Below are 13,856 nucleotides of genomic sequence, written 5' to 3' on the forward strand. Positions count from 1 at the left end.
ATTTACTGAGGTTGCCTCCACTGCTTTAACCCTTTGGACTCCACGTCTCAGTTGTCAGGGACTACCAACAAGTGCACATGCTCCGTGACCCTGTGTTCCAGGACTGGTTTTACACCCAACCACTGGCTGGTTTGTATTAGTTCTTGTACTGTGGTTTATCCATGGACTTGGTCCTGATTATATATCATGAAAGGTTAAAAATGACCATGCTCCAAAGGGTTAATGGGCAGCAAATCCCACAGATACATCACCCTTTAGGAAAAGTAATTCCTCCTTGTCTCCATCCTAAATCTACTACCATGAATCTTTTTTTTTATTTTGTTTTTTTCTCTCTATTTATTTATTTATGAAATATGGAATGCTCCACGAATTTGTGTGTCATCCTTGCTAATCTTCTCTGTATTGGTCCAATTTTAGTATATGTGCCTCCGAAGCGAGCACATACTCCCATGAATCTTGAATCAATGTCTACTAGTTCTGGTCTCCTCCACCAATGGAAACATCTTACCTACCTCTAGCTTATCTCTGCCTTTCATAATTTTATAGGTTGCTATAATATCCCCTCTCATTCTTCTAAATTCCAGCGAGTACTGTCTCAAACGACTCACTCTCTCCTCACAGGCCAGCCCCTTCATCTCTGGAATCAACATGGTGAACCTCCTCTGCACCCCTCCTCCAAAGTTGGTATCATTTGTTAACCGTATCAATCTCGATCAGTCACTCTTTCATTTCTCCAATATCTGCTTGTCTTCCAAATTCTCATGTCTTTCCAGAAGATCTATTCCTTCCCAAAGCCATCAGATGCATTTCTCTGCAGCAGATGAAAGCATTAATTGCTAAAATTTGCCCAGAATTTAATACAGTATATGCAGTTTCCACATTCATTGTCTTCTGGGAAATAAATGCTTCCATCTGCAATTGAACTGGATGTTGGCATCTTCCCATGGCTTTCTTAGCTCGCTGCCTGAGTAGAGTTCTGACGTTCGGGTCTCCCAGAAGGCAGAAGAAGGAAGTGGGTTGCAAATGTGAAAGTGGAGAAAAGTTCATGGGATGAGGATAATGCGAAGTGTTGCTAATGTAGAGTGGAAACTGATTCCATCAGGTCAAATTGCAGTAAAAATGTTTGCCAACATGCAGCTGTTAATGTTCTTTAATTACACATTGAGGTGGAGTTGATAATGCAGTTCTTCAAATAGAAATCTTTAGAGAAACTGCTTCACCATCAAACTGCCTTTCAAAATATTGTTTTTGCTTCAAGTGGAGATGTGTGACAGGTTACAATTGTGGAGTCGATGTCAAAACTAAATCTAGAGAAACTCTCCATAGTCCTGAATCTATCTCCCTATCTCTCCCCTTCCTCCACACTCTCATTCTCTCCCTCCTATCCCATTCTCTCTCTCCCTCCTTCTCTCTCTTGCTCTATCTCCCCTCCACTCTTTCTCTTACCCTCTCTCTCCCTCTCTCACGCTCTCTCTCTCCCTCTCCTCTTTCCTCTTTCTCCATCCCTCTCTTGCCATTTTTCCCTCTCTCCCTCTCTTTCTCTCCAATCTCTCTTCCCCTTGTCTCTTTATTTCTCTCTCCACCTCCTTCCCTCTCTCCCCCTCCCTCCCTCCCTCCCCTCCTCTCTCTCTCTCCTTCTTTCTCTCTCTCCCCTCCTCCCTCTCTCATCCTCCCTTCTTTTTCCTCCTCTCCCTCCCTTTATCTCTCTCACTCTCTCTCTCTTTCTCCACTAACTCCTTCTCAGTCTCTTTTTCCATCTCTCTCTCCATCTCTTATTCTCTCCCCACCTCTCTCTCTCCCTCCCTCTCCATCCCTCTCTCTCCTCCTCTCTCCCCCTCTCTCTCCATCTCTCATTCTCTCCCCACCTATCACTCTCCCTCCCTCTCTCTCCTCCACTCTCCCCCCTCTTTCTGTCACTCACTTCCCTCTCTCTCACTCTTTCTCTCTCTCCCACTCTCCTCTCTCTGTCTCTCTCTCACACACAACGCACGTCCTCTATCCTGGATAAAAGACTGTGGCCATTCTCCTTGTCTAAGCCCATCATGGTTTTATGTTAGTTTGTAATAACTCCTCTGTTTTGCCTGAGGTTGGGGGCTCAGACTGAGCTCAGCAACAACCAACAAAGGACAGCAACGATGAAAGGTTATTTCTGTGCCTGAGGTGTCGATGTCGCTCAGCAAAAGGCAGTGTAAGGTCCCCATTGCTCATGGTTAAGGTTTCTGAGTGAAATTCATGCTTTTTAGTCAAGACATAGCCTATATCTCTTGCTAAAATCCTTAAATATGAAATCATAAATCTCCTTCTGTTGTTAATTGATTAATTTAATTGTTATTAAATAGCTTGCTGTCCTAACATTCCTTGAAACATCAATTCTATCAGTGATTGCCAAGCATTAGCGATAGCCCTGCCTCTCAGAACCATGAACAAACTGTTACCTACAGTATCCCCTTTCACACCCCAATCCTGCCTGTCTACTCCATTGTCCCTGTCATGACAGCTCACAAGTGCGGATAAAGCTTTGCATTAGGGACAGGGTTGGAGGAGGGTTGTGATGGTGGATATTACAATGAGCGTGGCGTCTCCCTAATAGGGAGTGGACGGTGTGGTGATACAAATACACTGGGCTGTGGGTGGCTGGTCTGCGCCTGTCCACACTCCTGCACTGCCTACTGCAGGGGGGAAAACCTATTGTATGTGCAGGGAGGTAACCTGGGAGACTGGCTCCACCTACTCTCTGCCAGTCAACTACCCAGAAAGGATGCAGAACCCACATTGTTCCTTTAGCTTGTGTCGGGCTTTGCTCTGGCAGCGGATAAGGCAACCGGGACCTTTATTGGCCGTGGCAGACTGAGTGCAGATGCTCTGTGAAATGGTCCCCAATTCAACATCTGGTCTTACCCACTCAGAGGAGGTTACATTGGGAGCACCGGATGGAGTAGATGACCTTAGAGGTGACATGAACGTGTCACGAAATTCAATGTTTGCAGCAACATCACACGATAATATATATAAAAAAAATAATAAAAATAATCGTGCACCAAAAGTCAGTGTCTTTGGTTCATTGATTGTTCAGGAATCTGATGGCAGAGGGGAAGAAGCCGTCCTCGTGCCACTGGGTGATCATTTTTAGGCTCCTGTGCTTTTTGCCCGATGGTGGCAGAGTGAAGAGGGCACGTCCTGGGCGGTAGGCGTCTTTGACGATAGAGGCTCTGCTTTTTTAAGACATTGCCTCATGTTGATGTCTTCAATGGAGTGAAGTCTGGTGCCTGTGATGGTGCCGGCCGAGTTAACCACCCTCTGGAGTTTATTCTTGTCCTGAGCATTGGCGCCTCCAAACCAGACAGTGATGAAGCCAGCCAGAATGTTCTCCACGGTCTACCTGTAGAGGTTTTTGAGTTTCTTCAGTGACATACTGAAGACTCTCGAACTCTTTGTCTGCTTTGGATAAACAGAGATCCATCACCACTGCTGCAATCCCTCTTGTGTGATAGTCGGCCTGCACTGCCAAGACAGCGAATACACAGAACCATGGAGCATACGATGCAGGTTTATTAAATTATGCTAACAGGAGTAAGGACTATCAAGTTCAAATAGACCTTTGTCAATATCAACACTCACTCAAAATTATAGTGAACTGATATAGTATTTATGGCATATTTTGGCGGCATATTTCTTACAAGTTGATAAACATATCTTTTTGAATTCGTTTGTGGCACACTGTTTCAGTTCTTTATTAGCATTGTGGTTCTCTGTAAAGAAATGTAAATCACTGACATCAAACACTTACCCACATTAACAATTAATCCAATTCAAGTTTCATGCCTTTAAAACAGTTGAGGTAATGTCTAGAGGTTTTGCCTTCAATACATATCGAACATCCAAGTACTGCGGGTTAAGATTTAATTATCAAATGCTAATTATTAGTCTGAAGAGTTAATCTATCACAGTTGGAGACAGATCCAAGCCAGGTCATGGAGTCCTGCAGCTCCCGACAGACCTGGGTGTTGATCCCGGGAACAGGGGCCGCCTTTGTTTCTCTTGATGCCCATGCCACATTGGGGCCGGCCTGAAAATCACAATGTCCAGAGGGGAGAATTTCCCAGACTGGCTGGCACAGTCAGGAGGAAATTCACGTCTATTTCAGGTCCCACTCAGAGAGGAACAAATTCACTGTCCCTCAAAGAGTAGAAGGCTGCAGAATATCATGGCAGCAATGCCAGAAGCTCTGAGAGATTGAGTGGACCACACTGTCAAACACAATTCCAGAAACATTTCCACTTGCAGTGAATTCTGTTGATTTATGCAGTTATAGAACAGCAGTGAATCAGAGAATATTAATGATTATCTCGGGACCATGAGTGAGAAGCTGGTGAAAGTGCCAGAGGACAGTTAGATTGCGTGCAAGATCATTCAGAACACAGCCTCATGGCCAAAGGATGCCTTCACTCTAAAGGAAACAGACATTTGCTTCTCGCCATGAATCAGAATCCGAATTAATTGTCATGAACACAAAATTCATTGTTTAGAGGCATCATCACGGAGCAAATGTTTTATATAAACCACATTACAAAATAAATTTTAAAAATAGTGCAAAGGAAAAGAAAAAGACTAACTAAGGTAGAGTCGGTGGTTCACCGTTCATTCAGGAATCTGATGGCAGCGGGGAAGAAGCTGTCCTTGTGCCGCTGAGTGCTCATCTTCAGACCCCTTCCCGATAGTAGCAGAGTGAAGAGGGCATGGCCTGGGTAGTGGGGGTTCTTGAGGACAGAGGCTCCTTTCTTAAGACACCGCCTCTCGTCGATGTCCTCGATGGAGTGAAGTCTGGTGCCCGTGATGTCGCAGGCCGAGTTAACCACCCTCTGGAGCTTATTCTTGCCCTGAGCGTTGGCGCCTCCGTACCAGACAGTGATGCAACCAGCCAGAATGCTCTCCCAGGTACACCTGAAGAGGTTTTTGAGAGTCTTCGGTGACGTACCGAATCTCCTCAAACTCTTCACATCGCTTCGAGGATCAACATGACATAAAACTCGAGTTCATCCAGGCTTATGGATTGGAGACACAAGGAAGGCTTCATTCTGATCATAGATGGACACTCTACCTGAGCTTTGGGGATGACGATCTGAACATTTAGCAACATTTCATGGTTAATCTAACCTTTATATGGTTCAGTGAGAAGGATTTTAATTTTAATTTATATTTAGATATACAGCATGGTAACAGGCTCATTCAGACCTTGAGCCCATGCTGTCAAATTATGCCCAAACAACCTACAACCCAAGTGGGAGGAAACCGGCACACATGGCAGAAACCCATGCAGGCACAGGGAGAACGTACAAACTCTTTACAGACAGCGCGGCATTCAAACCTTGGGGTCCCAATCACTGGCGCTATAATAGCGTCGTGTCAACTGCTATGCTAACCACACCATTCAAGTCACAGATCCTTCTGTGAGCAGACCAGCAGGCTGTCTTTAGCATTGCACGCAGCCCTGTCAGGAGTGCAATTACAGAGGATACAATTACTGAAAAGGAGGATCAGCTAGCAAGGGCAGCATGAGAGCTCTGTACTGAGGTTCGTTCAGGAGCCTGATGGTTGATTGAATTAAGAACACACTGCTGGAGAAACTCAGTGGGTCAAACAGCATTCTTTGTATAGCAAAAATACATAAACAACGTTTCAGGCTTGAGCCCTTCATCAAGGTATGAGTTTCCGTCATGGAAATAAGTCGATTAGCCCTCTTTGTCCATGCCGATCGAATTGCCCACTTGAGCACGTCTCACTTGCCTGCGTTCGGTCTCCAACCATTTAAACTTTTCATATGCAAATATTGTGCCCAGCGCCAACAAGAAAGGAAGACAGTGTAGTGATTAATAATCAAATATAACAGTTGAGAAATAAGCTGAATGCTTCTCCTGTAGGACATCTATATTGCAGGAGAAGGTTTAAAGCATGAAGACTACTGTTAAAACGGGACCTGCCTATGCTTCCAAACATTAAGTATAACAACCACTTTTACTAGTCCCTCATTTCCAATTCAATTCCAAAATTTAATTTGGTGGTAGAGAGGAGTCTGTCCCATCGGTAATTCCTACTGAAGATTAATAAACAGGCCTGTCTCATATCTCCTGTTCTTCAACTCTTAATGATCACTGTAGGATGTTCATCAGATATAGCATTTCCCCAGACCCAGGCAGAACACTATCTCTCTAAATTCAATATTTAATAATTCCAGAATAATTTTCCTTCAATCGGAAATGCACAAGACTGGTGTTAAACAATCAATACGCAAATTATTGACCTCCAACAGGTCATCACTTGTGAAAACACCTCGATATTCCAGGAGTTAACAATCATCGGATTTGAAAGTTATGTCGTGAGGTTCATGGGAAGCCAAATCCTGGAATTGTAAGCTTCACACCACCTGATCCAATTTTCTCCCAACATACCAAATCTTCTGCAATGTATCTCCAAGGCCTAAGTTTATCCATGCTGCATCCATTGGCAACAAGAAATCTTCCCCAGATGAAATCTCTAACTTCTGTCTTCATCCAGACATCCTGGGGCAAGGACAGTTTCCAAGCCCAGCAGCGCTTCCACTTCCTGCGAAGGCTGAGGAAAGTTCATCCCCCAACCCCATCCTCACTACGTTCTACAGGGGATGCATCAAGATCATCCTGGGCATCACCGCCTGGTTCGGAAACTGCACCACCTCGGACCGCAAGACCCTGCAGATGGTAGTGAAGTCAGTGGAGAAGATCGTTGGGGACTCGCTTCCTACCGTGAAGGACGTCGACAGCACTCGATGCAGGCGAAAGGCAATAAACACGGTGAAGGACTCCACACACCCCTCATATAAACTGTTCTCCCTTCTGCCATCTGGTAGGAGGTACCTTACATCAAGAATGGGCAACAGATTTTATCCCCGTCCTCCTGCGAATTCCCAGAACATAGGTGGATAGTGAACTGTGGACTTTTACTGTAGACATCTTAATATTTTAATATTTCAATGTGTTTAACTTCTATTCTGACCAATTTATGTAAATATGCTCCGTGGTGATGGAGAAACAACATCTCGTCTTTACCGTGTGAGCATAATATGAACGGTAAATAAAGGTGACTTGACTTGACAATACAACAGGACCCTGTATTTTGGCAGCACATCACATTGCCACAGCCTCAGGCCAGCGTGTGTTTTGCATAGACCCTGCCGCCACTGGAGACCCATTGGCATCCGCACTCAGGGTCCAGAAGGGCCTGCGCAGGAAGAGCAACGACTTTGGGCTCTGGATCATCTCGTAAACAGCAATTCATACATATGGCTGCTCTTCATCGACTACAGCTCGGCCTTCGACACCATTATTCTCTCAGTGCTGGTCAAGAAGCTACAAATTCTAGGCCTCTTGTACTCCACTCTGCAATTGGACCCTTGACTTTCTCAACAGAAGACCACAGTCAGTATGAATTGGAAACAGCATCTCCCCCTCACTGATCATCAACGCAGATGCACTCCAAGGGTGTGTCCTTAGCCCACTGCTCTACTTACTATTAACCCACATCTGTGTGGCCAGGCACAATTCAAATGCTATCTACAAATTTGCTGATGGCACTATAATTGTCGGCAGAATCACAAATAGGGATTAGGAAGCGAACAGGAGGGAGATAGATCAGTTCGTTGAATGGTGCAACGACAACAACCTTGGGCTCATCGTCAGCAAAACCAAGGAGATGATGGTGGACTTCAGGAGGGTGCTAGAGGAATATGACCCAGTCCTCATTGAGAGCTCAGTCGTGGAGAGGGTCAAGAACTTCAAATTCCTGGATGTCAACATCTCCGAGGATCTGTCCCGGAGCCTCCATGTCGATGCAATCACAAAGAAGGCTGGCCAACGGCTATATTTTGTGAGATGTCTGAGAAGATTTGGTACGTCACTGAAGACTCTTGTAAACCTCTACAGAGTTCATTCTGGCTGGTTGGATCGCTGCCTGGAATGAACGTGCGAACTCTCAGGACAAGAATAAACTCCAGGGGGTTGTTAACTCGGCCTGCGACATCACAGTCACCTGACTTCACTCCATTGAGAAAATCTACATGAGGTGTTGTCTTAAAAAGCAGCCTCTCTCCTCAAAGACCCCCACCATCCCAGGCCATGCCCTCTTCACTCTGCTACCATCAGAGAAAATGTACAGGAGCCCTAAAGATGAACACTCAGCGGCACAAGGACAGCTTCTTCCCCGCCGCCATTAGATTCCTGAATAATTAATGAACCAAAGACACTGCCTTACTTTACATGCATTTTAATTTTTTTCATATCAACGTTGTAGAATGGTTATAATATAAATGTTCGCACTATGGACGCTGCCGCAAAACACGACTTGTTCATGACCACAAATCCGGATAAAAGATAAAGTGCAGAATGCATCCAATGGTCGATGCGTGGCCTGGCTGAGTTCATCCGATTGATAAGAGGCACGCTCAGATTAACATCGTTTGTAACCCCTACATCATCATTCTGTCTGGCAAACAGTGTCATTAAAATAATTCCTCACACAATTTCACCTTATCTTTGAGCATTATGCGTGCAAGATCAAATTTAGAAGGGCAGACAAAAAAAAAACACAAATAAATGTTTAATAATTATTTTAAGGTGCTTTTTTAATGAATTATGACATTTTCATGTAAGATTAGCTTTATTTGTAGGGCATGGGACTAACAAGCTTGATAAGAAGTAAGAACAGAGTGAAAGATGGAACTCTCCAGATGCCGTGATTGTATTGAAAACAGAAATGCTGGAGGAACTCGGCCAGTCTCACAGCGTCCATAGGAGATAAAGATTTATTACTGACGTTTCAGGCCTGAGCCCTTCCTCGAGGTAGGAGTTAAAGAAAAACAGTGTTAAAAGGCTGGTGAAAGGGGAAGAATGGGAGGGGACAGGAGTACAGACCCACAGACCAAAGGTGTTCTTTGGATATGATAAGAGGACGGGGGAGGTGGGGGGTGTGGAGAGGGAAGGTGAGAGTTGGGGGGGGGGGGGGGATGTTGTTTATGGCTCTGTGATTTGACACAGAGGGAAAAGAGAAGGGAGAGAAAGAGCCAGGGCTAAAGAAATGAGGGTGGGTCAGCGCATCTCCGAACTGCTCATTACATCAGCAAATGTCCTGCAGACATTCTGTAACAAACCCTAAGATTGAAAAAGCATTTTACAGACAAAAACTAAATTCACTGCTAGACTGAGACCAATGTAAATTGAAGAAACAACATGTCATCTTCTGTCTGGGCATATGGATGGTATTAACATCAACTTCTTTGGTTTCTGTTAAACCCCACCCCCACCCCCCTTATTCTTTCCCCTGTCACCTTTCCCCCAGCTTTCTCTTTCTCTCTCCTCTTTTCCTTCTCTCTCCTTTCTTTTATCCTTTCAAAGAACTAAAATCAATTCTCACCTCGTCATATCCAATCATCACCTTTTGTCGATGTGGACTCCCCCACCCACTCCCGGCCAGTCTTCAGTCTGACACCTTCCTGTTCTGTGCTTGTACCTGGAAGAAGGGCTCGGGCCCGAAACTTCGGTGATGTATCTTTACCTCCAGTGGACGCTACGAGACCGGCTGAGCTCCTCCAGCATTTCTGGGTGTTATCACTCACCCTGGAGAGGCTTCCAACTGCAGGGCTGATGGAGCAGCTTTAATTGTAAGGCAGCAGTTTCTGCCATCTGAATACAGGCCATTGACTAGTTCACTCTGTGCGTAACTAACTGACCAATTAAAAGAAAAGAAGCTACCTGCTGGAGGGATAAAAAGACAATTACCAATGAAGATTCTATTGGAAACAAGATCAATCCAGGAGCTATTATCAGTCTTGCTCTACATGACCCAATTGTGTCAAAGCGCTCTGTCACATCACACTAATACTGTGAATTTATTTAACGTTTCTTCCTAAGAGCACAAAATATCACATACATGATTCAGTATGATCACATCTGCTTGTTGTGATTGCAAAAGAGTAAGAAAGGATTGCACATAATTACTTTGTCAAACTAAATCAGAGACATGAGCGTTGTTCCTCTGGCTGAGGGGCACGAGGGGTCAAAAGCAAAAATGGGATTTCATTTTTCAGATAGCAGATAGAGTCGGCTGTAAGATAATGTCACTGTTATGGCTGACTGCAGTCCAGTAATGAAGAGTGAGGGAGAGAGTTCCGGCAGACAACTATACGTTCCTCCCACTCCATCTTACATCGCAATAAGGCCATATGACCATAAGACATAGGAGAAGAAATAGGCCATTCAGCCTGCCTAGTCTCCCCCACCATTTAATCATGAGCCGATCTATTTACCCACTCGTCCCCACTGCCCGGCCTTCTCCCCATAACCTTTGACGCCCTAGTTAATCAAGAACCGATCAATCTCTGCCTTCAATACACCCAATGGCCTGGCCTCAGTGGCGTCACTAGGGTTGGTGTCACCCCCCCCCCACCCCACCAAAGTTAGCAAAAAATATAGAATAATGTGTGATAAATATTCTTGTAAATTGCTTGTGAAATAGTTCTTAGATTCTAAGAATACTCACAACAAAATTGTTTTGTAAAATCTTTCCACATTGAATTACAACATTATTAGTAACGGAGCGGAATCTCTTTGATTTTTCTCCTTTTTTTCCCTTCATTCTCAAAAAAGTCATTGATATCGGTTCACAAATACAATATTTAGCTAAAACGTCAGAATATTTAACAAAAGCCTCTGATGGTGTCACCTGGTGCGGTCCGCACCCCCCCCCCCCCGAGTGACGCCAAGGTATGGCCTCCACCACTGCCCGTGGCAAGACATTCCACAGGCTGAAAAAAATCCCTCCGTATCTCTATTCTAGTGGATGTCCTTCGATCCTGAAGTTGTGCCCTTTTGTCCTAGACTCTCCCACCATAAGAAACAATCTTTCTACATCTACTCTGTCCATGCCTTTCAACATTCAAATTATTTCAATGAGATCCTGTTTAATCTCCTCAGTTCCAATGGGTACAGGCCAAGAGCTGTCAAACACTCCTCATATGATAACCCTTTCATTCCCAGAATCATCCTTGTGAACCTCCTTTGAACCCTCTCCAATGCCAGCACATCTTTTCTTAAACAAGGAGCCCAAAACTGCTCACAATTCTCCAGTGGGATCTCACCAGGGCCTTATAAAGCATCAACCTCACATGTCTGCTCTTACATTCTATTCCTCTTGAAATGAACGCCAGCATCGCATTTGCCTTCTTCACCACCGACTCAACCTGCAAGTTTACCTGCAGGATCTCTAGCATGAAGACTCCCAGGTCGCTTTGCATCTGGGTATTTTCAATCTTCTCCCCATTTCAAAAATAGTCTGCCTATTTAATTTTTCTTCCAAAGTGCACGACAGTACACTTTCCGACATTATCTTAAAGAGTGAGTGAAAACACTGGACAATTAAGGTTTTGCTTCCTGAACACTTTTGGGTGTATTTTATGGATTTTGGGCTGCTGGTCACGAAAATCACCTGAAAATTTTCCTATAATGTACTGTCTTTTTAGATATAACCTAATTTTTGTGATTTTCTGTCATATTTTAAGTCTTCTTCAAGCATGCAAATCAATGAAGTTCAACATGTCATAGAAAATTCATTTTCAGCCTTTGCACTTCGACCCCGCTGATCTCGGTGCAGTCGGTGATGAACAAGGTGAAAGGTTTCACCAGGGCATTGTGACCTTGGAAAAGTGGTATCACGGAAACCAGAATCCATCCATGCCAGCCAACTATTGATGGACACTGACACGAGAGGCATCAGATGCTGAGTACAAATGAAAATCAGCGGCAAAACATTTTTAGGTCAGTTGAACAAACGCAATGTGTCAGTATAATTTTGTGATTAAACCTGCTAAATTCAATAAAAGTTAATTGAATGTTTCTCCAACATTCTACGTGACACAGAAAATCTGAAATTATCTTTGCGTTCAGCTTGAAGCAGTCTATCATAATCCCCAATTTTTTCCAGGAAGCAAACTTTTTCTTTTTCAATATTTTTACTGGATTTTAAACAAATAGTACATAAGTAAAAGCCATTAATCTATGGTAATATAGTAAAAGGAATATAAAGAAAAAAGTTATATGAAAAATAAAACTATTATATATAAACTCATTAAACAGAAAAAAATTACATGTGGCTAAATGAAAAAGATTTTTAAAAAGTAACTATTATACTGTACTACAACCTCTTTCCCTTCTGAAGTTATCTGGTATGTACACATAATTTCACCTCCATTAAATGAAACCACAAACTCACAAAGCAAGATCCAAATGATCTCATAAATTGCAAACATAATTGATAAAAGGACCACCACAGAAAATTTTAAACCTGTTACAGTAGAAGAACATCTCTTTTTTTCCCAAAGAAAGACGTGCCATTGGGTATGAGTAGGAGGGACAGTATCTTTCCACCTCATCGACGTTGAATGTCTAGCAATGAGGAAGGCAAAGGAGATGATGATGTGGGATTGAGACAGGGTTAAATTCAAATCAGTTGTCTTAGTTGATCCAAAAAATGGCAATTATAGGTTTAGATATCAGGTACATATTGAGAACTAAGATAAGGTATGCAAGATACCTTCCCAAGAAATGGAAAGAGAGGAACAAGACCAAAGCATATGTAACAAACTATCTTCTTCAGTCTTACTCCTGTTGCATTTTGAGGAAATGTTCGAATAAAATTTAGCCCATTGGACTTTAGAAAAGTAAGCTTGATGTACTTCCTTAAATTATAAGAGCGAATGTCAAGCACTGAAAGAAGATGAATTTACCAATTTTAAGATAGAATCCCAAGTAGCATTATTACCCCTAGTTTAAGAGAATGGTGACAGCATCGGTGTAGGGGGGTGGGGGGGGAGATAGGATGGATGTGAAAGTCAGAAAAAGTCAATGGGCCAAATAGTTTCGAACGACTGCCAGAAAATATGAAATATTTGCGCAATTCAGAGGAACTGAGCAAGTTCTTCAAAAGAATGGATTTGCAAGGTTAGGTTGGACAATGGGACCAGCTTGATTATTTGCACAATTGTCAGATTGGGTCTGAAACATGTTCTGCGACCACACTGTGACCACTCAGGGCACTCAGTTGTCTCAGTAGATGCAAGGAGCATAAAAGCAAAGAAGTTTTGGTCACCTAACTACAGGAGTGATATCAATAATATTGAAAGAATGCAGGGAAGATTTACTAGGATGTGGCCGGGACTGGGAACTGAGTTACAGGGAAAGGCTAAACAGGTAAGGACTTTATTCCCTGGAGTGTAGAAGAATGAGGAAAGATTTGATAGAGGTGTGCAAAATTATGAGGGGTACAGATAGAGTAGCCAGCGTTGTCTCCGCTCCATCCTCAACATCCATTGGAGCGCTTACATCCCTAACGTCGAAGTACTCGAGATGGCAGAGGTCGACAGCATCGAGTCCACGCTGCTGAAGATCCAGCTGCGCTGGATGGGTCACGTCTCCAGAATGGAGGACCATCGCCTTCCCAAGATTGTGTTATATGGCGAGCTCTCCACTGGCCACCGTGACAGAGGTGCACCAAAGAAAAGGTACAAGGACTGCCTAAAGAAATCTCTTGGTGCCTGCCACATTGACCACCGCCAGTGGGCTGTTATCGCCTCAAACCGTGCATCTTGGCGCCTCACAGTTTGGCGGGCAGCAACCTCCTTTGAAGAAGACCGCAGAGCCTACCTCACTGACAAAAGGCAAAGGAGGAAAAACCCAACACCCATCCCCAACCAACCAATTTTCCCCTGCAACCGCTGCAATCGTGTCTGCCTGTCCCGCATCGGACTTGTCAGCCACAAACGAGTCTGCAGCTGA

General features: G+C 43.9%; 1 pseudogene; it reads right to left on the minus strand.

Annotated features, from left to right (window-relative positions):
* Positions 1-347: 347 nt before the first annotated feature.
* LOC138749124 (U6 spliceosomal RNA) lies at positions 348-441 on the minus strand (annotated as a pseudogene).
* Positions 442-13,856: the final 13,415 nt, after the last annotated feature.

Source organism: Narcine bancroftii, chromosome 13, assembly GCF_036971445.1.
Source record: "Narcine bancroftii isolate sNarBan1 chromosome 13, sNarBan1.hap1, whole genome shotgun sequence".
Classification (NCBI taxonomy): domain Eukaryota; kingdom Metazoa; phylum Chordata; class Chondrichthyes; order Torpediniformes; family Narcinidae; genus Narcine; species Narcine bancroftii.